At 40.1% G+C, this 22,526-nt stretch overlaps 1 protein-coding gene across 4 annotated transcripts in view; it reads right to left on the bottom strand.

Moving 5' to 3' along the window:
* Nucleotides 1-21,135, bottom strand: part of GALNT3 (polypeptide N-acetylgalactosaminyltransferase 3) — a 46,014-nt gene extending 24,879 nt beyond the window's left edge. Inside the window, exons 1-2 of one of the 4 annotated variants that reach the window (XM_059167134.1) lie at nt 20,364-20,498; nt 2,253-2,293 (exon numbers count right to left, since the gene is read on the bottom strand). The gene's annotated coding sequence lies outside the window, so the exon portion shown is untranslated. Of the gene's footprint in view, nt 1-2,252; nt 2,294-20,363; nt 20,499-20,679 lie in introns of those variants that run through there. The other 3 variants (XM_059167135.1, XM_059167136.1, XM_059167132.1) reach the window with 3 other exon arrangements.
* Between the last annotated feature and the right edge of the window lie 1,391 nt (nt 21,136-22,526).

The raw sequence follows: 22,526 nt of genomic DNA, 5'->3' as shown, positions 1-22,526 counted from the left end.
AAGTGAAAACTACATTTGACACTTTATTCAGTTTCCACAGATATTGCTAAATTAAAATTAAAAAGCCAAGTTTTATGATGGATTCTCTCACCTTTAGTAAGACATTTTAAGCTAAATAAATAAAATAGGCAGAACTTAGTTCTATATTCTGCTTCTATTTGGAAAGATACATGTATGTACGTATGTATGTATGTATGTATAGAATAGACACTTTGGCTTCAAAAGATAATTATAATGTATATTGCTCATAAAAATGAGATTTTAACATTTCTGAGTTTCTGTTGCTTTAGGAGACTCATGTAAGAATTAAAATGACCTGGTAAGCTTTTTACATTACTTGAAGACATTATGTAAATAGTTTCAGAACCACACAATTGTTGCTGTGTAATTTCTTATGTAGCAAATGTTGTGCTAAACTCTGGCTACCAAATTAAAGATAATTCTTACTCTCAAGGAGCAGAGATTAGTATGAAAGGTGGCATGCCAACATGCAACCACAAAACAGTGTGACATGTGCTAAGATGGAAGACTATGAAAGCAATATGGGAGGTAAACAGAAATGTTGGGGAATTTTTGCCAAAGATAACACTGGTGAGCAGTATCATAAAAGATAAGCAATTTTCAGGCAGATGGACAAGAGAGAAGCGAGCAAGAGAGTGACTGACGCAAAGACATAAAAAGCAAGACAAGACATGGGCAGTCCAAGTGGAAGACACAGAGAGGAAATAGCAGGAGGGGACACTGGGACGTCACTTGAAAACCAGCACACAAAGTGAGACAGGAATCCACCAATTTTATTCCGAGTGGAAGGAAATGGGTGATTCTAAGGAAGACTCATAACCATATTTATGTTTTAGATAAGTCGGTTTCCTCAGCACTGGTAAAGGCGATGGATACCAAAGAAATGAGGAAGGTAGAAAGGACGGAGAGGACCGGTCAGGAGCCCAGGAAGTAGAATCAAATAGAATTTGGTGAGAGAAAGTGAGGAATGGAAGGTGGATGGCTGACGTGATGACATTAACAGAGGCAGGGAATACAGGAAGCAGGGTAGGCTTGGGAGTGGGAGTTAGATAATTGGTTCTGTTTGGGAGACAAATTTGAGATGCTGATAGAGGACTTCCAAGGTGAGTCCTCATGAGCAAAAAGATATACAGGACTGAAAATCGGAGAAAAATTCTGTGCTAGAGAAGAAAATGTGGGAGTCAGTCTTGGGGTACAGAAGAGTTCACCTACAGTATATACAGTAAAGAGGCCAGCGAAATAGCTACATTTAAGGGGTAGGTGGGAAAAAGATAAACTGGAAAGAAAGAGCAAGGGGATTATAAAAACAAAATAGAGGACAGTCCAGGGAAAACAGGTTAATAGATCAAGTATCCATGTCAAGTGGATATAGACTCTACAACTTGCAGTTAACCCTTTAGAGATGTTAATTCTTTGACAGTTGGTTCATCTTTAAAAGTAAACTGCACTAGACCTAGTCCAGTGGATTTTAGTGCAACACCAGGAATGAACCTTGGCAGAGAATCCACTAGACTCGTACAGTCTTGCCTCCAAGATCTAGGGCTTAGGACCTAGGGTGCATTCAGACTAACGGGGCAACAACCTGTTCTAAGAGATTCTAGGAAGGTAAGAACAGGCAAAAGTTGAAGCTTCATAGGATAATTGTCACCTATGAATTACTACGTGATCACCTTTAACTACAGTTTGATAAATAGATATAAATCAGCCTACGTTCACCCTCCTTCCTATCCCTGAGTCAACGCCCAAAATCCCCTTCTGCAGTGCTGCTAGTGATACTCGATCTCCTGAGCAACCAGATGTAAACTAGATCAGGAATTAGACAAGGAATGAGCTGTTCTTCTTAGGATGTTTCAACAACACATAAACCAGGAAAGGGTGCAGAGAAAGTATAGAGTAAGGGAAATGACAGAACTAGATACTTCTGTAACAGTGATGGTTTTCCCAAAACATATGGCAGAAATCATATTTGTGGGTAGGGTGAGGAATGAGAAAGAAGGATGGAATTAATGAGGTAGTTGGAAGAAAGTTCTTTTTTAGGAATGAATTATAAACTAGAGAAGTTCTTCACCAATAGGGCAAATAACCCTATCATTGTGTGTGTTTGTCTATCTAAGGAAGTCACTCAATTAGTCAGTCTTAGTTTAGGATGTATCCAATGAGGGAGTCAAGAAAAGCTCATGAAGGACACAAACAGTGTCTCCCTTTTTCATGGTTGTTTCTCTGGTACTTACCAGAATGTTGGTGACACAGTGAATACCCAGTATAGGTTTAACTAGAAAAGGAAGAAGGACCAGGATTTCATATATTATTAGAAATAATAAAACAATAACTCACTTTTGATACCTTACTTAACATTACACAGGTTCTCACTTAGTCCTCCAACAATCTTGTGAAGTCATTCCCATTTTACTGACAAGCACGGAGAGTCAAACAGATTAAGGGGCCTGGCCAATACCATTCTTTTAAGTGGAATGGTAGCATTCTCCCAGCTGTGTTCAAATTTGATCTAAATTACTAAGCTTTTAACTGAAGTTATCTGAAATAAGACCTTTAAGGGTCAAAAATTGATTCTCTACGGACTCTTAGGTGGCTCAGTCAGTGAGGGAGCTGACTTTTGATTTCAGCTCAGGTTGTGATCTTGGGGTCTTGGGATAGAGGCCTGAGTCAGGATCTGCTCGCAGTAGGAAGCATGCTTGAGGATTCTCTCTCTCCCTCTCTCTCTGCCCCAACCCTGCTCGCATGCTCTCTCTTTAAAATAAATAAATAGATCTCAAAAAATTTTTGATACTCTAAATGTAAGGACCTAAGGGAAAAACCTAAGGAAGAACTACAAATAGCTTCATATCAGGTAAGGTTTTCTGGACAAATGAGTTAAAAAGGAGAAGAAAAAAAAACTGTTTCCAGAGCATATTTTTAGAAATAAAGATTCAGAATAAGACTGTGGATTTTAACAATGGAGGATTCACAGATTGAGACCTTTGAGTAGCAAGAGTCTACTAAAGTTGGAACAGGATGATTTCTTCTTTTCAGATTATTTCAGAAGGGAAAAATGTACTTTTATCCGTTGCTGATCACTTGAAGATTCCAACATAAATCTCCCAGGAATTTTTATATGACTTTTCTGCCCCTTGTTGCTAATGTGCACTATTAGTCTTCCATTAATGAAAATTATACTCTACATCAAGCATCTCTATCAGTGGTCTTCAACTCTGGGTACACAGTACCAGAAAGCTCTTTAAAAAGAGTGTCTCAGGCTTCCCCTCTAGAGAGTTTGATTTAATTGTTCGAGGGACAGGGCATAGGGCCTGTTTTTGTTGTTATTTTAGGCTCTCTAGATAATTCTAAAGGGCAGCAGGTGCTAAGAATCACTGGTCTAGGTCAGAAGACTTTGGGCAAATCAAACTAGCACCTGAAAAGGAAAGGTCTATGTCTATCCTAAGGCAACCACACTATTAATTTCTAATATTCCAAGGACAGGTTTTTCAAAATAGATTCTTGATATAAAATGAGCAAGAGTGGGGTGCCTGGGTGGCTCAGTTGGTTAAGTGACTGCTTTCAGCTCAGGTCATGTTCCTGGAGTCCTGGGATGGAGTCCCAAATTGGGCTCCCTGTTTAGCAGGGAGTCTGCTTCTCCCTCTAACCCTCTCCCTTTTCATGCTCTCTAATTTTCTTTCTCTCTCAAGTAAATAAATAAAGTCTTTTTAAAAAAATAAAAAAATAAAATGAGCAAAAGTTATTTTGACTTACAGAGATTAGATGAAATCCAAAGCACGGATAACCCAAAGTTTCCTGAAAAGGCTTATTAGAGATTAATGCTGATATAATTGATGCACTGGGGTTTTATTGCAAATTATGGTGCTGTAAAATCATTTTAAAAATATTTTATTCCCATCAGACTCTGAACAATAAAACACAATAAACAAATGAATTAACGAAAACCAGGATACTTGATTCCCATTCCAGGGAATAACATCATATTCCTAGATCTCACTACTTAGCAAATTTGAAGACCTATGTGAAAATAGCCAGTGAAACAAAATAAATTTCTCCTAGAATCAACTTCCAATTAAACTCAGAAGTTTCAGAGATTAAAAAACAAAAATCAGCATAACAGCAATTTCAGAATATAGAAATGATTAGTAGGTGAAGTTCTTGTTCTTATTGTATGTTCTAAACCTTTAAATACATCTATCTAAAATGGTCATTTGCTAATTATAAAACATCAGCTTCACAGGAGATAGGAATACCATGAAATCATTTTTTAAAACTAGAAAAAAATTAATTTAAATTCAAAGTCCTTCTAAATTCTAAAGTATAAATGTCTAAAATTAGAAAAAAAAGTAAAATTCCGAGGCCTCTGGTCTTAAAGAATATCAATCTATATCCTAATATTATATGTAGACATTATAAGAGGGCATTAATAATAAATAAAAATATCCACAAAATGATATTTTAAAAGACTAAAACAATATGCATGAATCTAACAGATTCTCTGTGGAGACTGGGTTAAAATCAATGGATTATTCTTAGGGGTAAAAATATCTTTCTCTCTGAACAGAAAGAACTGAAATATCACAAATTAAAATAACTACAAAGCTGTGGCACCAGTTCTGTAGACTATGGTTTCTCAAACTCTACTATAACAATAAATCACCTGAGGATGTTGTTTAAATACAGATTCAAATAGGAAAAGATCAAGATAAAATCCATCTTTAGTCTCTGTTGTCCCTTCCAGGTGGAAAGGACACATTGCAAAAACATTAGTTGTTAGTTTAATTTAAAAATTCCAACTGAAGCAATCTCCTAAAGCAGTGAAAACAGAACATTTCATAACTGCACATGAAAGTAACATTTAATAAAAGAAGAGGAAAGTGTTTCTTTCCATTTCCTGTTCCTATATTCCTGACAATAAACTCTTTTTTTTTTACATCCTCAGGGATTTGGGGTCTGGTTCCAGGTGACTTTAACTGGCATAAAGCCTAATTGGTATATGAAACTTGCTTGCTACCGCATGAATGAAAGCATGTTATAAAGGGTTAGGAGTAATCACAAAAGACCAAAAAATTACAAAGCTCTATACCTATAATGTAGTATAGATTATAGATTAAGAAAAGTATACCATTCCTCTCTCTGCCTGCTTCTCTGCTTACTTGTGATCTCTGTCTGTCAAATGAATAAATAAAATCTTAAAAAAAAAGTATACCATTGCAAAATTAATACATATTGGATCATTGCCACACATTATCATCTAGATTTCCTAATCAAATTAAAAAAACAACAACAACAACAACAAAAAACTTGCCCTAATAATAAACCTTATGTGCTTGGGCAGAAATTGTATTAAGTGCCCTCATCTGCTGGTTAGGGAAGGGAGGAGTGGCAGGAAGTCATTCTGCTTGTATTCATTGTTAGAATCAAATTTCACGGTGACTTGTTGTTGTGGTTTGTTAGTTTTGATTATGTTTAAGTCTGTGTCCATATCCTTGTCTGCAGTTCTTCTGAGCAGGAAGTGACTTGTGGATGTATGACAGGTGACAAACACTGACGCAAAGCAAATTGCACTGAGATGGCTACATGCTGCCTCCCAGGAGGAGGAGGCAGAAATACCCCAAAGATCCCAGCTAAAGACTAGAGTTGTGCTGGCTGGCTGGAAAATGCCACCAGCAGACAGCTAACTGCATGTAATTGTCATAGAAGAGGATGGCTTTCTGAACAGTCGTCTCTGCAGGTTATGTGACAAATAGCCTACTGACATAGCCGACTGCCAATAACTTAGAGGCACAGGTTTTAATATAGAAAAGCGTGTGGTCAAACATCCAACTTCTCAGCTAAACCTGGTCAGATAAGCATCTCCATTAGCAATATTATCTTTGAAGGTGAAAGGTTATAGAAAGGCTCTTGATTTCTGGACCAGCCAATTCTACGTTTACAGCTTGGAGCAAACAAGTAATTATGGAATTATAATACTCTTTCGGGAGAGGGCAGGATGATGGTGAAGGGGAGCTCACGTACTCTCCAGCTACTGTGAATGAATCTGCAGCAGGAGGCAGATTCTGGAGGTAGCTATGAAAGCTATATACTGATAATTTATGGCATAGTAGAGAGTAATTTTGAGGAGTGATTTGAGTGGTCCTACAGATTACCCACTTACCTAGTACTTCCCCTGGACAGAAGGACTACATTTTAAAAGGTTTGTCTGTGTATTTACCTTGTAAACATAATAGATGGCCCTCAGATTAGTAAGGAGACAGAAACTACATAGTGATTTGAAAAAGGTAAGTTATCTATTATTAAGAGAGGACTGGAGTAACAGGGAATTGAGTTAGTGAGTGAAAGAGAATTTTAAATAATATAGGAGTAGACTTAAGGGGCAACCACTATCCACAAGGCTGAGATGAGGGCCCAAGAAAGAACCCTCCCCTCACCCGCACTGAGAACCAGAGATCTCTGTTGAGAGAGCACAGTGTTGGCTTCCTGATGGTGGAAAACCCACAGATGTGTCTCACTAGTGAAACTCGTCCAAAAAATCTGCCCTCTGGAGTTCCAGAAGAAGCCATTCAGAGGGAGGTATCAAACCCTGGAACTTGCTATGTGCTTAGGATAACTGTTGGCTTCTGGGTGCGGATGGCCTCTGGAGTTAAAAAGCTGTCCCCTACAGTCTAGTGCATTTTCATGTATAGCCTGGGCCAATATGGTGCCAAATTGGTCCTGGAATAAAATTTGGGAAGCAGGCTCCCTAGATACCCAGTTTTGTGGGGCCCCCAGTGTGCACATGTGTGGGGTCTAACAGAGAGTGTCGGGATCAGTGACTTAGGCTAGGGAATAGGTCCATGATGTCTATGATCCCAGGGTACAACATTACTGCCCAAGTCAAGCTCTGGAGAAAGTGGACAGGCCAGGGGTGTGCCAGCTCTAGAGAAAGATGCACCATGCAATTACTTAACAGTAGAGAAAACTATGTGGAGGCTGAGAAGTAGAGAAAAAGTATGCCCAGAGAGAGCCTAACCAGGAAGCCACCCTGAAGCCAGAAAGGGAAACACCTTCTACTTTTCAGTGTCCCTCCAGTGCCCTCTATTGATAAGGCTTACCATCAATGCCAGTCAGCAAAGGAGAAATATCGACAGGGCCCTCACCCATTACTGTAGAGCAGAAGAGAATAAATTTGGAACTGAGAGACAATAAATTGATAACAGCATAATCTACCCTTTTGACTACTCAGTTTCCATATGCACACACTTTCTCACACATTCGAACTCCTGTACAATTACAAAACAGCTCTATATTCCACCAAACAAGATGCAAGGATCCTCCTTACAAGTGCAGAGGAAACCTCGAAATGAGATGCAGAGTGCCAACAGCCACTGTACCCATTACTGTGACAATATGAATTACTTTTCAAATTCGGTCACAATCCCACCAAACATTTTTACCTAAAGACTAAATTATAAACTTAATTTCTAACAACGTCAATGTAATAATTTGTTAAAAAAAAAAAGAAAAGAAAATGGGAAGGAGAAAAGAAAATGTTGCCTCCCAAAATAAAGGTCGATTAAGTATAGTAACAACTGAATGTCCAGAAATGTTACTGAAGAGCTCCCAAATTTCTGTGGGTCTGATTATCCTCTGGTTCTCATATACTTCACAAAGATATCTAAAGTACTTGCTACTTCCTGTTCATCAGATACAATCAATATAATATTATCAACATAGCAAATCAAAGTGATATTTTGTGGATTGTTGGGATAATTGAGATTTCAAGGACAGGAGAACTGACCTGGCCTTGGCTGTGCTAGATAAAAGGCAATTGCCTTTGGTGGCCCTTGTAAATTGATACGGAGAAAAATCAATTAACCAAGTCAATAGCTACATACCAAGTGCCAGAGGCTGGGTTGATTATATCAAGTAAAGATAATACATCTGGGACAGCAGGCACACTTGGAATCATTCAATGATTAAGTTTACAATAGTCCATTCATTCTCTAAGATTCATCCAACTTCTGCACAGGCCAAATAAGGGAGTTAAATGAGATATGATAGATATCTCAAGTCTCATTTCGAAGCTTTGATGGTGGCCCTGATCTCAACAATTCCCTTGGGGAAACAGTATTATTTCTGATTTACTATCTTAGAAAGAGGAAAAGTTCTAAGGTCTTCCACTTAGCTCTCCTATCACAATGGTCCTCAATCTATGACTTAGAGAACGATATAGGGATTCTCTGCCAGTCATCCAGAATGTCTACCCCAATTATACATTAAGGAAACGGGGAAATAGGCACAGGGTAGATCTCTGACAGCTAAGCCCCCTATGAGTCAGACTTGAGTGAAGACTCCATCTATTACCTAATTACTGTAATTCCCCATTATGATGAGAGGGCCACAAATGGTATTTTGGCTCCCTAGGAATTGGTATGAAAGGTCTGAGTATTTTCTTCTCCCCAAAGCATGGCTACAGGTCCATCTGGAGAAGGCTTTTGAGGAAGATCTGTGTTGTATGCTTGAAGCAGTTGTGGAGACTTCCTCAAGACTAGGCCTCAAATTCAACTGAAGGGCTCTGAGCCCGAGAACTGATTTACATTTGGTGATGACACTTATCGGGTGAGAGGTAATGATGCTCAACTGTGGCAACTAAGGTCAATGTTTCTGCCACCACGTCTAGAGTTTTTTCTGCTTTATACACAAGGTGATACTGTGGTACTGTATTTATTTCATTCATCCCATTTGCAAAAAAACAAATGCCTTCTGATTACATCTCTGTCCCTGATTTCCATTATTGTATATACCCCTACTTTGTCTTTGGTGATTAAATAAATGCTACTTGTCTTCTGCTACTATGGTATCCCACCATCTCCACTGAAACCAGGGAGCCAATCTTAATGGCCTACAAAGGAGAACAACCACAGATTTTTTTTTTTCCACTAATGCAGGCACTTTCCTCACTTATGTTTTTCTCCTATGTTAGCAAAGGGAGAGTGTACTGAGCCTTGTCATGGAACCCAGAGGATGGGGATGCAGGTTCCACACAATAAGTTCATTGAACATTCATTTTTTGAAGGAGTCCCAAAACTCACAAGTAGTAGACAATTTCTATCTACTCATTCTCCCTTTCAAGGCCTCGGAATTCCAAGGGAGAGAGGAATGCAGGAGCAAATGAGTGAGACTGCTTGCTGCTCGATGGTTGTCACTTAGCACTCACTTTCTACAAGCTTATCTACAACTCCGTGGGTCCTCATCCTCCACCTCAGGTTCTATCCCTCTAGAAAAAGTGTCCGCAAGCTTTCCACAAAGGCCTAAACAGTAAATGTATTTTACTTGGTGGACTGGGTGGTCTCTATTACAACTACTCAACTCTATTTTTGTTTTGCAAAAGCAATCATACACAATACACACATGAATGGGCACAGCTAGTTCCAATAAAATTTTGTTTATAAAAACAGGTGGCGGATAGAATTTGGCTCAAAGGCTGTAGTTTGCCAACTCCTGGTCTAGAAATCCAAAAAGGCTTCAACCTGAAATTTACATATTTCCCTATATTTACCTAGTCTCCATTAACTTTCACATCCCCAGATGTAAAAGAAGCAAATAGTCCTTCATAAATCCATAACATCATTTAAAAAATAGGCATAAAAGCAATGTCTGCCTTTGAGATCAGGTGATTTTGTACCTATTCTAAAACATACAATATCACTCCACTTATCTAGTCACCATCTGAAATTCCTACATTACCCACCCCTCATAGGGAAAGAATGAAAAAGTCTTGCTAAAACATGTTTCAGATGGAAATAAGCCAGTGCCAGACTAAACTTTCTTTTCTCAAAAGCCGACCTCAGACAGAATAATTTTCCTTCGAACCATACACAGACAATTACATAGTGAGGCCAATAAGAATGCTGAATGCCAAGCTCCATATAGGGAAGAGAGGGGTACCTAATTCTGTGGGATTTGTACTTAATTCTTTAGGCAAAGGGGAGAGGCACTGAGGGATTTCAAGTAAGGTGATGACCTAATTCCACAACTGAAATTTAAAATGGTTATTCTCAAAGCTGTGCTGAATTTGGATTTTGGGGGAAGAGGGAGGCATGCCAGTAAGAAGACTGAAGGTGGTTAGGAGACTATTAAAAGTAATCCATGTGAGAGATTGAATAGGAGGGGTGTGGAGTCTTGATAAGATATCTGGAAGTTAGGGTTAGCTGACTTCAGCAAATGAGTCAATGTGAAGCCTCAGAAGGTCGTTAATAATGAAGTATGTGAAGATGGGTGCTTCACTCGTGTGTTCTCTGTTCTAGATTATCTGCAGAGGAAGACCTGGAGCTAAAATAACAGGGCAAGAGGCCACAAATGCTAAAAGAGGTAATGACAAAGGGTAATGAGTATGAGAAGGAGACTGAGGTAATGATAGCAACAAGTCTTAACAAGTTCAAAATGATGGGTCATATTTGAAAGAACAAAGGTCATGGTCAAAAAGCTCAAATAAAACAAAGAAAATAATAATTTGCATCAGAAGCCCTCTCTGCACTATTAACAGTCCCCGGAAGGACCCACCATGCCACCAGGTATTTAGTATCAAGTGTTCTTTTACCCATCTGACTCCAAACGTTCAACATCTCATACTACTTGCCTCCATCAATGTATCAATCAGGTGTAAGGATAACGTCTAGAAATTTACCCCACAGATATGCTAATATGCTAGTATCCAACATCAAAATGCTGGAACTGACAACTTTACCGATTAGAAGAATAAATTGCAATAGATAAATAAATCATGATAGGTTCATATGATGGAATATTATGCCAGGTTAAAAACAAAAAAGGCGGAGCGCCTGGGTGGCTCAGTGGGTTAAGCCTCTGCCTTCGGCTCAGGTCATGATCCCAGGGTCCCGGGATCGAGTCCCACATCAGGCTCTCTGCTCAGCAGGGAGCCTGCTTCCTCCTCATCCCCCCTCTTTCTCTTTCTCTCTGACTGCCTCTCTGCCTATTTGTGATCTCTGTCAAATAAAAAAAAAAAACAATTAAAAAAAAGGTACTTTATATGCTGATATGAGGGCATCTCCACAATAAGTTAAATTAAAAAAAAGATTAATTTGCATTTTTATGTATGCAATTTATATATATTATATATATGCACATATATATATAAAGAAAGCATTGTTTGCTCACAGGGAGGAAAACCAGGTGTCAGAGGGCAACAGCGAAAGGAAGACTTATCATATACACCTCCTTATTTTTTTTTTTAATTTTGGACCGTCTCAATAGAGTAACTACTTAAAAAATAAGCTGGAAAAAAATTGAAGGTAGAATAAAGATTTTCTGACATATAATATCTCAAATTTCTTAATTCCATTCATCATTTCTCAAGAAGTTACTGGGGAATGTATTCCATCCATATGAAAAAGTAAATAAACAACAAATTCACCCATATATAAGAAATAGGGACTCCATCAGAAATGTCAGTAAATAGGGGCACCAGGGTGGCTCAGTGGGTTAAGCCTCTGCCTTCGGCTCAGGTCATGATCTCAGGATCCTAGGATCGAGTCCCACATTGGCATCCCTGCTCAGCAGGGAGCCTGCTTCCCCCTCTCCTTCTGCTGCTCCCCCAACTTGTGCTCTCTCTCCTTCTCTCACTCTCTGTCAAATAAATAAATTCTTAAAAAAAAAAAAATGTCAGTAAAGAGAAATCCCAAACAACTGCTGTGGAACAGGTCTAGAAAGCAATAGTCCAAATTCGAACAAGAGGATAGAGAGTGTCAGAAGAAACCAATAAATTGGTGTGATTATGTAGAAAAATCATACTGAGATGATGTGGGAATATAGAGAAATAGAAATTGATATGTGGAAAAACCAAGCTATCTTTTTCTTAAATGGATTATTAACGCCATGATTAAAAAAATTTTACTCAGACTCACAATATACTCATGTAATTAATTAGCAAACAAAATGTACATAATAACCATAAGAAAATATTAAAGTGGAAACAAAAATGTGAGAATTATATTGGGAGATGGAAGAAGGGAGAGCAAGGGTTACATGTGTTAAAGAGCTAGATATTTACCTATTTTAATGGGAAGTCAATAGATAATATAAAATATTGATAAATTAAGAAATAGCAGTATATGCATATTATTGCAAAAGGCAAATACTGGAAGAAACACCTAAAAGAGTTTAAAGTTGTTACCTGGAGGCAGCAGGACTGGGGAAGATGAGAACTGACTGGATTTTTAAAATTTTCTTTTCTTAATTTTTTTAGAAGATTTATTTATTTGAGAGAGTGACTGAGAGAGCAGGAGGGGAGGGGGCAAAGCAGAGGGAAAGGGAGAAGCCACTGAGCTCCCCACTAAGCAGGGAGCCCAACACTGGGATCCTGGGCATCCCACAGATATGTTAGTATGCTAGTAGAATGATAACTTGTAACTCTGCACACTAAAGCATCATTTTTATCCCCACAATAAGTTAAATTAAAAAAAAAAAAAAAGAGTTGACTGAATTTTTGTTGCTGTTGCTGTTGTAAGCCTTTTAATAATTCTTTCTAATTTTATTTACATATAAGCAGGATACAAGTACAGGACTTGGAATCAGACAGCTTGGATTTGAATACTCGCTCTGACATTTCACTGGCCTTGTAGACAGAGGCAAATTACTTAATCTCTCAATTTTCTTGTCTCTAAAATAGGGAGAAAAACAGCATGTACCTCATTAAGTGGCTTTGAAGATTAAATGTTTAATTCATGTAAATTGCTTAAAATATGCCTGGCACATAAGTGCTCAATAGTAAAATGGCAAATAAGGACTAAAACTTATTAAGACAACAGATACGAACTTTGGTTACTTAATAAAAAAATATAAAGACATTAACAACTAAATTCTAATTTTAAAAACATGAACCACGTATTAAAGTCTGCTCCCTTTGTGAGAAAACTCACAAAGTTAACACTCCCAGGTATTAAGTTGGACTTTATTTCTTGAGCCTACAGTCTTCACTTTTAATCTGCAGCTAGGGGTGAGGGTGACGGGGGAAGACTGGTGAAAAATTCTACTTAGTGTTGGAAAGGGGGAGCTCAAACTGAAATCTGAAGATGAGCTTTAGCTAGATAGGCCAAAAGAGGAGAGAAGAGAGTCCCAGGAAGGCACAGTGATACTCGAAGAAAAGACAAAGGCAGGAGGAACATGGTAATAAAAAAAAGGCGAGCAGAGCCAGAACAGAGAGTAACATGGCAGAAGTGTGTGTACTACACAGGAGTAAAATTGTGCCAGGCCTTTAGGCTGAGTCAAGGAATTTGCCTTATCCTAAGGAAATGAAGGGCTTTAAGCAGTTTTGAATGTTTTGAAAAGCTCTCTCTGGGTATAGCATGGGGAACCAAACAGGAAGAATTCAGATAATCAATAGGGAGGCCATTTGCAAAAATCCAGGCAGGAGATGATGGTAGTGACAGGAAACAGGAATGGAGAAAAGAAGAGAGATCTGAAAAGTATTTACATAAGAGGTAAAACTGACAGAGAGCTTTTTTTTTTTTTTTTTCTGGTCTAGTCTGATTATGATTTAAGTAAAAGCTGCCCCCTTTAGCAATATTCTTAGTTGTAAAACATTCATAAACAAAAACGATAAGACATTCCAATCACAAAGTTAACTCTTCACTTCTAAATGGTAAAACCCAGGTCTTGGAACAAAACCAAAAGGCACAAAAATAATATTGAATTCAAAAGAATAAGATGGAAATAACAGCAATCTAAATTCAATAGACTAAGTACATGAAACAAGTTTCCTCACTCAATTTCTGTGGTTGTTGCCCATAAAAAAGCAAATATCCTGCTTGCCTGATGTCACTCCCATCCCTGGGTCACTTTTCCCTGAACATATATATATATTTTTAAAGATTTTATTTATTTAACAGAGAGAGAGATCACAAGTAGGCAGAGAGGCAGGCAGTGGGGGCCTGGGGGGGAGCAGGTTCCCTGCTGAGCAGAGACACCCCCCCCCAATGCGGGGCTCGATCCCAGAACCCTGGGATCATGACCTGAGCCAAAGGCAGAGGCTTGACCCACTGAGCTACCCAGGCACCCTTCCCCTAATATTTTTACTTCACAATAGGCTTAGAGGAAAGAGAAATATTCCATGCTTTGCGAATATCTAAAGGTGTTGTGTATGTATGTGTGTGTGTGTGTGTACAGGCACAAAAGCAGACTATATTAAATCATATATGTAAAATGCATGGCAGAATTATGCATAGGACATCTCATCCCCAGCTCAGGTGTATGTTGAGGTGTGTGTGTGGGGGAAGGGTGGTACAATTTCCTAAGTGACGTGAGAACTGAGTCTTAAGAATCAGAGTTATAGAGGTAAAGATAAAAGGAAGGTATCTCAGAAGGGGTGATTAACAAGAGAAAAGCACACAGGAAAAAACAATGAAATCTGTTGTTGGAATATAAAATTTTGGTTTACAGAGGACAGATCCAGAGTTAAGCAAGGGTCAGATTTTGTGGGACCATTTTAAGGGCCATGAGTTCTATCCTGAGCAATGATAAGTTATTAAAAGATTCGGGGTACCTGGGTGGCTCAATGGGTTAAGCCTCTGCCTTCAGCTCAGGTCATGATCTCGGGTTCCTGGGATCGAGAGTCCTGGGATCGAGCCCCCCCCCACCCCCCCGAATCGGGCTCTCTGCTCAGCGGGGAGCCTGCTCCCCCCCCCCCCGCCTGCCTCTCTGCCTACTTGTGATCTCGCTCTCTCCATCAAATAAATAAATAAAATCTTTAAAAAAAAAAAGATTTAAGTAGAGGAAAAAGAAATTCAGGTTTACATTTTTAGAGATCATTAGCTGAGGGGTTCTGCTGAGGATGGATTTGAGCTTAATGCCATCTGCTAAGATAGTAGGTAGCAGGTGGCTATGGTACCCCAGTTAAGAGTTGATAAGACCCTGAACTAGAGCAGAAGTAGAGTTTGTGGGGGAAGGAAAGGCAGAAAATGTTAACAGATTCAGTGATCTGATAGTTGTGGAAGTTAAAAAAAAAAAAAAGAATAAAAAAATGACCTCTGAATTTCTGCCATGACAGTTGGATAGTGGTATAGATCCATAAGCCATTCTCCAAAAATCCCTGGAGCCAAATACATTTTAAAACTCAGAATATTGGGGCACCTGGGTGGCTCAGTGCTAAAGCTTCTGCCTTCGGCTCCGGTCATGATCCCCGAGTCCTGGGATCGAGCTCCCGCACCGGGCGCTCTGCTCAGCAGGGAGCCTGCTGCCCACCCCACCGCCTGCCTCTTGGCCTATTTGTGATCTCTATCAAATGACTAAATAAAATCTTTTTTAAAAAGTCCTATCATTAAAAAAAAACTCAGAATATTTTGAAAAAAATCAGAATATTTTGGATGTTAGAAAGGAGATATGGTTTACATACCCAATATAACAGTGTACCCCCAGCAGTGCCTGGAACAGCACCATGTAATCAAATATAGCAGTGTATCTGTAGCAAGACACATTCCACCAAGTGGAATAGATGGTAAATAGCTTCCTGACAGTGCATTTAGTTTTCGTAGCAAATTGAGTTCAAGTTTTGCTGATAAATGAGTTACCAAAACATTTTGGTTTTCAGGGATTTTTTTTCGGAGGGGGGGAGTTTGGAATTGTGGCTATGAAATGCTAAAAGTAGTAACACCTATAAATAAAATATAGGAAGTAAAATAGTTTGTTTTTGTTTTCGTCTTTGATGGGATGAAGGTTCTGGTTTACTCATGTATAATCTCAGACAATTATGACATCTTAAAAATGTCCTGTGGGCAATGGGATAGATGAACAAACTGGTTGGGACAGTTTAATACTAAAACAATTATAAATAAATAAATATTTTTTAAAAAAAAGAAAAAAACTAAAACAATTATAGGGAAAATGTACTCTAGGGGAAATATTCTCTATTTGGTGGCAAAAATATGAGCCCAACTCAGAGAATGACTCAAGGAAACTTCATCTGTCAATAGTTACTAATGACCTACAATTCAGAGTCCTACCTGTCTCTGCTTTACCACATAAATTAATGCATTTGAGGCTCTTGCCATTGCTGGCATTGGTTTGAGTTCAATGTTGCTATTAGCAGTACATTAATTATGTTAAAATTACTCAAATTACAGAAAATGAATTATTCTGATATTAACTAGATGCATAATTAGGTGATTGATAATACATCCTTCTCAATCAGATTTTCTAGTCATAAAAGATCTCTCAGAATAAATGCATTTCTACATTTTATGAACCAGAGAACTGAATATGTCCTCAAGATGATCTGGGCATTGATCACTTGCAAAATATTAAATATACTAATTCTCTTTTGGAAAAAAATTCCTTCTATCAGGAGTGAAAATTAAAAGCTTCTATGGAAGGCTTAATCATCCCATCAGAGTTTCCAAGTCTATATCCCTACAGGTCACTTAGGGATCTCAACCAAACTCTCAATCTCCCAGTCTAGTCTTTTTAGGGGCTAGGAGTCTGATTTCTAGAATTTGTCTCTTATATCTGTTTCACAGTAAAAGAAAAAAATATATAAAATGTTAACAGACTACAAACCAACAATAAACTGGCTTATGTTTACTCAAATAATTTTTTTTAACATCCCATCTAAGCACTATTAATATGCTATAAAATTTAGGACTTAGAACAGAGCTGGAAAGAATTATTTTTCTCTCAAACTTTCACTTGATAATTGTTACCATCAAAATCCCCTGAGAGGGGCGCCTGGGTGGCTCGGTGGGTTAAAGCCTCTGCCTTCGGCTCAGGTCATGATCCCAGGGTCCTCTGCTCAGTTGGGAGCCAGCTTCTCCCAGCTTCTCCCTCTCTCTCTGCCTGCTTCTCTGCCTACTTGTAATCTCTGTCTGTCAAATTAATAAATAAAATCTTTAAAAAAAAAAATCCCCTGAGAAAAATCCTTCCAGTTTTCCCAGTCCAAACATACTACATGAGGTTGAAGGATCCATTTAAAATATGCTAACGTACAGTGAAGTTTCATGCAGTTCCTATGTTTGAGAGATTTAGTCTAGCATCAGGTCCTAGAGTCTCCAGCCCTAAATGTTTAATGAGGATTATAATTTCATATTTTTAAAAATGTACAGCTTGGTTTTCTTTCTTTCAAATATGTGTATGTACATGATGCAGTATGCTAATAGAAAAATCAGCCTTCAAAATTCCAATTCAATAGAATGCTGTAATTTGCAATGTAGGTTCCAGCCCATTTGTGTCATAAAAAGTCAATCCAGTGTGTTGAGACCAGATTTTTTTAAAATAATAGAGAAAATCAACATTGTGTGGCTAAATATTGTTTTGTAAGCCTTGTTACACACACACACACACACACACACACACACACACAAACACACACTACACTGAAGCAGTTTCTTAATGAGGATTGCAGTCCAAAAAGAAGTTTTAAAAATACTAATGTTGAAGTGTGCTTGCCAGTCAAAAATCTAGAGTGTTGCCAATGGAGGGATGACCCTGGGTTGCTGCCTTATAAAATATATTTTAAGCCAATATAATAAAAGATCAGAAGACTAAATTATGTTGTCCGTGTTGACTCAAAAATTAACTGTGGCTCTGAAATACCAAGGAAGGATTAAACATCTTAATCCACATGGCATCTTCAATACACATGTGGTCCACAGTAAGAGAAGAATGACATCTTCACTCATTCTCCCTAGAGTCAGGCATCATCTGGACAAGTTAAGTTAAATTAGGGCTGGACAAAGAACAATGGACTATTCTGTACCCATAAAGGTCTTACAAACTGTATGAAAGACAAAAAGATAAATGCCTTATGATAAGTGGGATTAAGGGTGGTCAAAGAATAACACGGGCCTTGAGTCAAGTCTCTGGAATAATAATGCTATGTCTACTGCTAACTTGCTGGCTGAACTGCCGTTAGAATCTCTCTCTCAGCCTTGGTTTGGCACCAACTGATTGGACTGACTGAGTATCCAAAGTGATAAGGGGATCTTGATAATACTAGGACAGGAGGAGATTCCTGACTTAAGGCCTCACTAACTTAATCTAGGGAAGTTTTTTTTTCTTTTTCTATTTTACAGATAGTTTAACAGAGGCACACTGTTACTCTAATATAAGTAAACATGTTACATTTCTCCCTTAAGAGTAAAGATAGTGTAATAACATCTGGTTCAATAATCCATGAAGTTTAAATTAATACCCTAAGCTCGAGGAACAAAGCCTACCTCCAATTATCAAATAGTATTTAACGTATGTATTTCTCTGAATGGAGATAAGATTAGGAGGGCCAGATAGGCTCTTTTGACAAAAGCAGAAAGCACTGGTTGAAAATATCATTAATATTTGGGGCGCCCGGGTGGCTCAGTCATTAAGTGTCTGCCTTTGGCTTAGGTCATGATCCTGGGGTCCTGGATTCCAGCCCCACACTGGGCTCCCTTCTCAGGGGGAAGCCTGCTTCTCCCTCTCCCACTCCCTCTGCTTGTGTTCTCTCTCACTGTGTCTCTCTCTCTGTCAAATAAATAAATAAAATCTTTTAAAAAAATGTTTAAAAAATAATTACACCCTGTTTGTGTGGTTGACTTTTTACCTTTTATTGCACATTAAAAAAATAAATAAATAAAACAAAAACAACAAGAGAGGGAGGCAAACCATAAGTTTTTTCTTAACTATGGAAAACAAACTATGCTGGAGGGGTGGGGGTGGGGTAACTGGGTGAGGGGCATTAAGGAGGGCACGTGATGTGATGAGTACTGGGTGTTATATAAGATTGATGAATCACTGAACTGTACCTCTGAAACTAATAATACCATATATGTTCATTAAATTGAATTTAAACAAAAAATTTAATAAAAACAATAATAAGCTATAGGATTTGCCTAAGACATTTTGTTAAATGTGCAATTTAAAATATTTTTTTAAATGAGCAAATATAGCAGTAAACAAATGTAGGCAATAGACTTGCCATTTATTATTAGAAATCTTTATGTAAAATGCTGTAGTTAAAGCAATATAAAAAGAAAGATGCTTGGTACAAATAAACTGTCAGAATGTTTAAACTAATACGTATGCTAAACTTCGGGTATTAAAAGCAAAAGTTAAATTTAAAGAAACTCTAATTGTAGGGTATGACTTTAACCTCATGTCTTTTAGCCACAGACTCAAAGAAAATGTATACAGTAAAAGAAACAACATATGTTCTTACAACCAGAAATTCTCAAATGAAAATACAGCAACTTTCTTATCTTTTAACAACAGAATTTGAATGTAAATGTCTTCATTATGTAGTATAACTTTATAGCAAGTTACATTGGCTTAATAACATTTTTCTAAGAAAAATAGTCAACTCTATGGGGTTCTAAAAACAGAAATAGTTATTTGAATGAGTTTGAAGTGTTTCTGATGAGTTTTGAGAGAGAAGGAAATAAAAGGCTAAGGTAAGGACCAGTTTCATCCTCATTTCTTAAGCTTCAGAAGCCTAATTGGGCAGGAAAGGAATTTGGGCCTGGCACACCCCGGTTCAGTCGTGGCAGGATCCCGAAACATAAGTTTTTCTGAACCTTTGAGTCATATGCCACAGGCAAACCAGAGCCGCGATATACGGGTCGTTAAGTCAACAGGTCCTTTAACAAGATGGTGTGCGGTTGGTGAGTGGCAGTTGGATTTCTTCCTGCCACGAAGAAAATAACTCTTCTCGATCAAACCGGAAAGTGGGCGCAGCTCTGGTTTAGGGAGTGCACCCGGAAAAGTGTAGAGACCAGAAAGGAGAGGGAGACAGAGAGGGATGTGCGCGTCCCGACCACAGAGCGCTTTCCAAACCACTCGGAAACCATTTAAATGGCTCAGGCGGCCGCGGTTTCCAGCCTAGGACTGTCTGGGGTCCGGCTGGGAAAGTTGCCTGGCAAAGCCATGCCCTTTCCCGTCGCGGACTTGCCCCCCTTCCAGCCACCCCCCGGCCGCCCCGGCACAGGAACGAGAGGAGACCAGCAACCTGTTAGCACGCGTGGAAACGCGGCCGTCTCGCGCCTACCCTGCCCCTGAGACCCCCACTCTGAGAGTCTCCCGGGGTCAAGCTGCGGACCACCGGGACTTCTGCCTGGGTCCGGCTCCTCGGGGGCCTCCCTATAGAGACTGCCAGGGGCACAGGGCTACCCCCGGAGCGCCACCTGCCCCGGCCTCGGGCGCCCCTCTCGGCGTCTCGGGAGGGGCAACTGAAACACTGCTCTCGAGACCACCTCCAACCGGCCGCTGGGACCGTACCCCTCTCCCCACCCCGTGAACCTTGGAGTCCGTCCTTCCGCCTCCTCCGATGCTGCCCAGGGTCTACTGGCCTCCCTCCCCCTGGTCCGAGCGCCGGCCCGCCCGCTTACCTGGCGGGTGGGCACGGCAGGACGGCGGGAAGCAGCCGCCGGGCGGGCGCTGGACTTGGGCCGGGAGCCAGGTGCAGGTGGTGGCGGCGGCGGCGCCTCTGGTTGCTGTCGCTACAGTTGCCGCTCAGTCCAGCTCCTCCTCCTCCGCCGCCGCCTCCTGCCTTCCCGCTGGGCCTCCTGTGTTGCCAGGAGAGGCCGAACCGAGGCTCCGCTTCCTCTCGGAGTCTCCCAGGTGAGCTCCAGCCTGCGACGTCGGCAGGGGCGAGGCCCCCGTCCCGCGCCTGCGCGCCAGCCTCCTGCCCCGCCCAAGCCCTACCTGAGCGCTCCAGGTGAGGACCGAGCGCGCCGCGCGTTGGGTAGGGGCGCCGTCCCGGCGGAGCACAGCCGCCGCGCCCCTTCTGTCTCCGCGGACAGGGAGGCTGGTTTTCCAAGCGAGGCGCGCCTCCGCCCGTCTACATTTGAGGAGTCCTGCACTGACCTGGTGGCAGTGGTCGCCTTGTAACCAGAACTCCGTCTGGGTCCTTGGGGAACCAGAAGTCTGTATTTCCTTCACACACTTCTGCCTTTCTCTGCGGTTCTCCAAAATGAAGGAGTGCGCTGCCCAGAGACTGGGGGGCCCAGTGCCCCCGAGAACCACCTCATGACGGCTGCAACTATTAGCTCGTATGGTTTCCTCGAGCAAGGTTCAGCAGCTTCTGTCACCAGTTAGGTTCGTGAGCTATTGGGTGAGCTTCCTTCCCATGCACTAGTCTTGATTTCATCACTTGACTCACTTCGGCACAGCTAGTGGTTTCCGTTTCTGTAAGCGCGCGCTCTGGTAGGGGCGCCTCACGTCCAAAGGAGGAGCCTCTCTCTTCCAAAGAAGAGCCTCTGGTATTTGGCAGAGCCCTGCTAACTTGGGGCGCACCACCCCTTCCTGGGTTGCTATCGGAAGGGAAACCAATTCCCAGAAGAGAGAGAAAGAAGCGACAATAGAAAGAAACCTGCTGTCGTTGTTTGGAAAGACACTGGCTTCCTGGAGAGGTTTTCCTTCTACTGTAGATTTGCTTGAAAGCTCCCCATCCATTGGGAGGGTGACAATGCAGACTCTAGGGAGACAGGGGTTTTGCCGCTGTTTTTAAAGACAGATTTTTTTCAACAGTATTTTTTCCTTTTATGATATTTACAACCATTTTTTGGCCTTCCTTCTGTTATGACAAACACTGACACACCCAAAATCAGGACTTTAAAATGACCTTTATACCTTCCTATAAACTCACTCACTAATTGGCTCTGTCTTCAATGAATATAGAAATATAAATAGAAAAATAGCCAAAAATGTTTTAGCAGCATGCTTAATTACATGATGGTAGGTTTTTCCATAAAGTTTAGCTGTGGTCTTCCTCCTGTATTTTGACACATACACTTATGGTTTATTTTTATTGGTATATTAGTGTTATGTGGCACCTAAAATTAAAATTTGAAAATACTGGTTAGTATAGTATCAATAGGTGTAACTAGAACTTGACTAGTCTGACATTGGTTTTAGCATCTGCAATAATATTCTTTTTTTTTTTTTTTTAGAAAGATTTTATTTATTTATTTATTTGAGAGAAAGAGAGCACAAGTGGAGGAGAAAGGCAGAGGGAGAGGGACAAGCAGACTTGTGCTGAAGGGAGCCTGCTGCAGGGCTCCATCCCAGGACTCTGAGATCAAGACCTGTGCCAAGGCAGACACTTAACTGACTGAGCCACCCAGGTGTCCCCTACCACAGCTCTTTCATACCACACCTATGTATCAGCTTTCAAATTTCGGTTAGTTGTTTGTATTGTATTTGTTTTGCAAGCATCAAGGAACCTTTTCTGTGTTTGTGACATTTTTAAAAAAATATTTTATTTATTTATTTGACAGACAGAGATCACAAGTAGGCAGACAGGCAGGCAGAGAGAGGGAGAGAGGAGGAAGCAAGCTCCCCACAGAGCAGAGAGCCCAATGCGGGACTTGATCCCAGGACCTGAGATCATGACCTGAACCGAAAGCAGCGGCTTAATCCACTGAGCCACCCAGGCACCCCTGTTTGTGACATTTTAGTATCACTACCCACAAACAACTTTTAAGCTTTCCCTCTCTCCTCCCCTGCAAAAAGTTCAGGACTCACTTACGTGTATAACCATACTAACTTGA

Source organism: Mustela lutreola, chromosome 3 (assembly GCF_030435805.1).
Source record: "Mustela lutreola isolate mMusLut2 chromosome 3, mMusLut2.pri, whole genome shotgun sequence".
Lineage (NCBI taxonomy): Eukaryota > Metazoa > Chordata > Mammalia > Carnivora > Mustelidae > Mustela > Mustela lutreola.
Note: the sequence above shows the minus strand (reverse complement) of the source record. Positions and strands in the feature narration are given on the sequence as shown.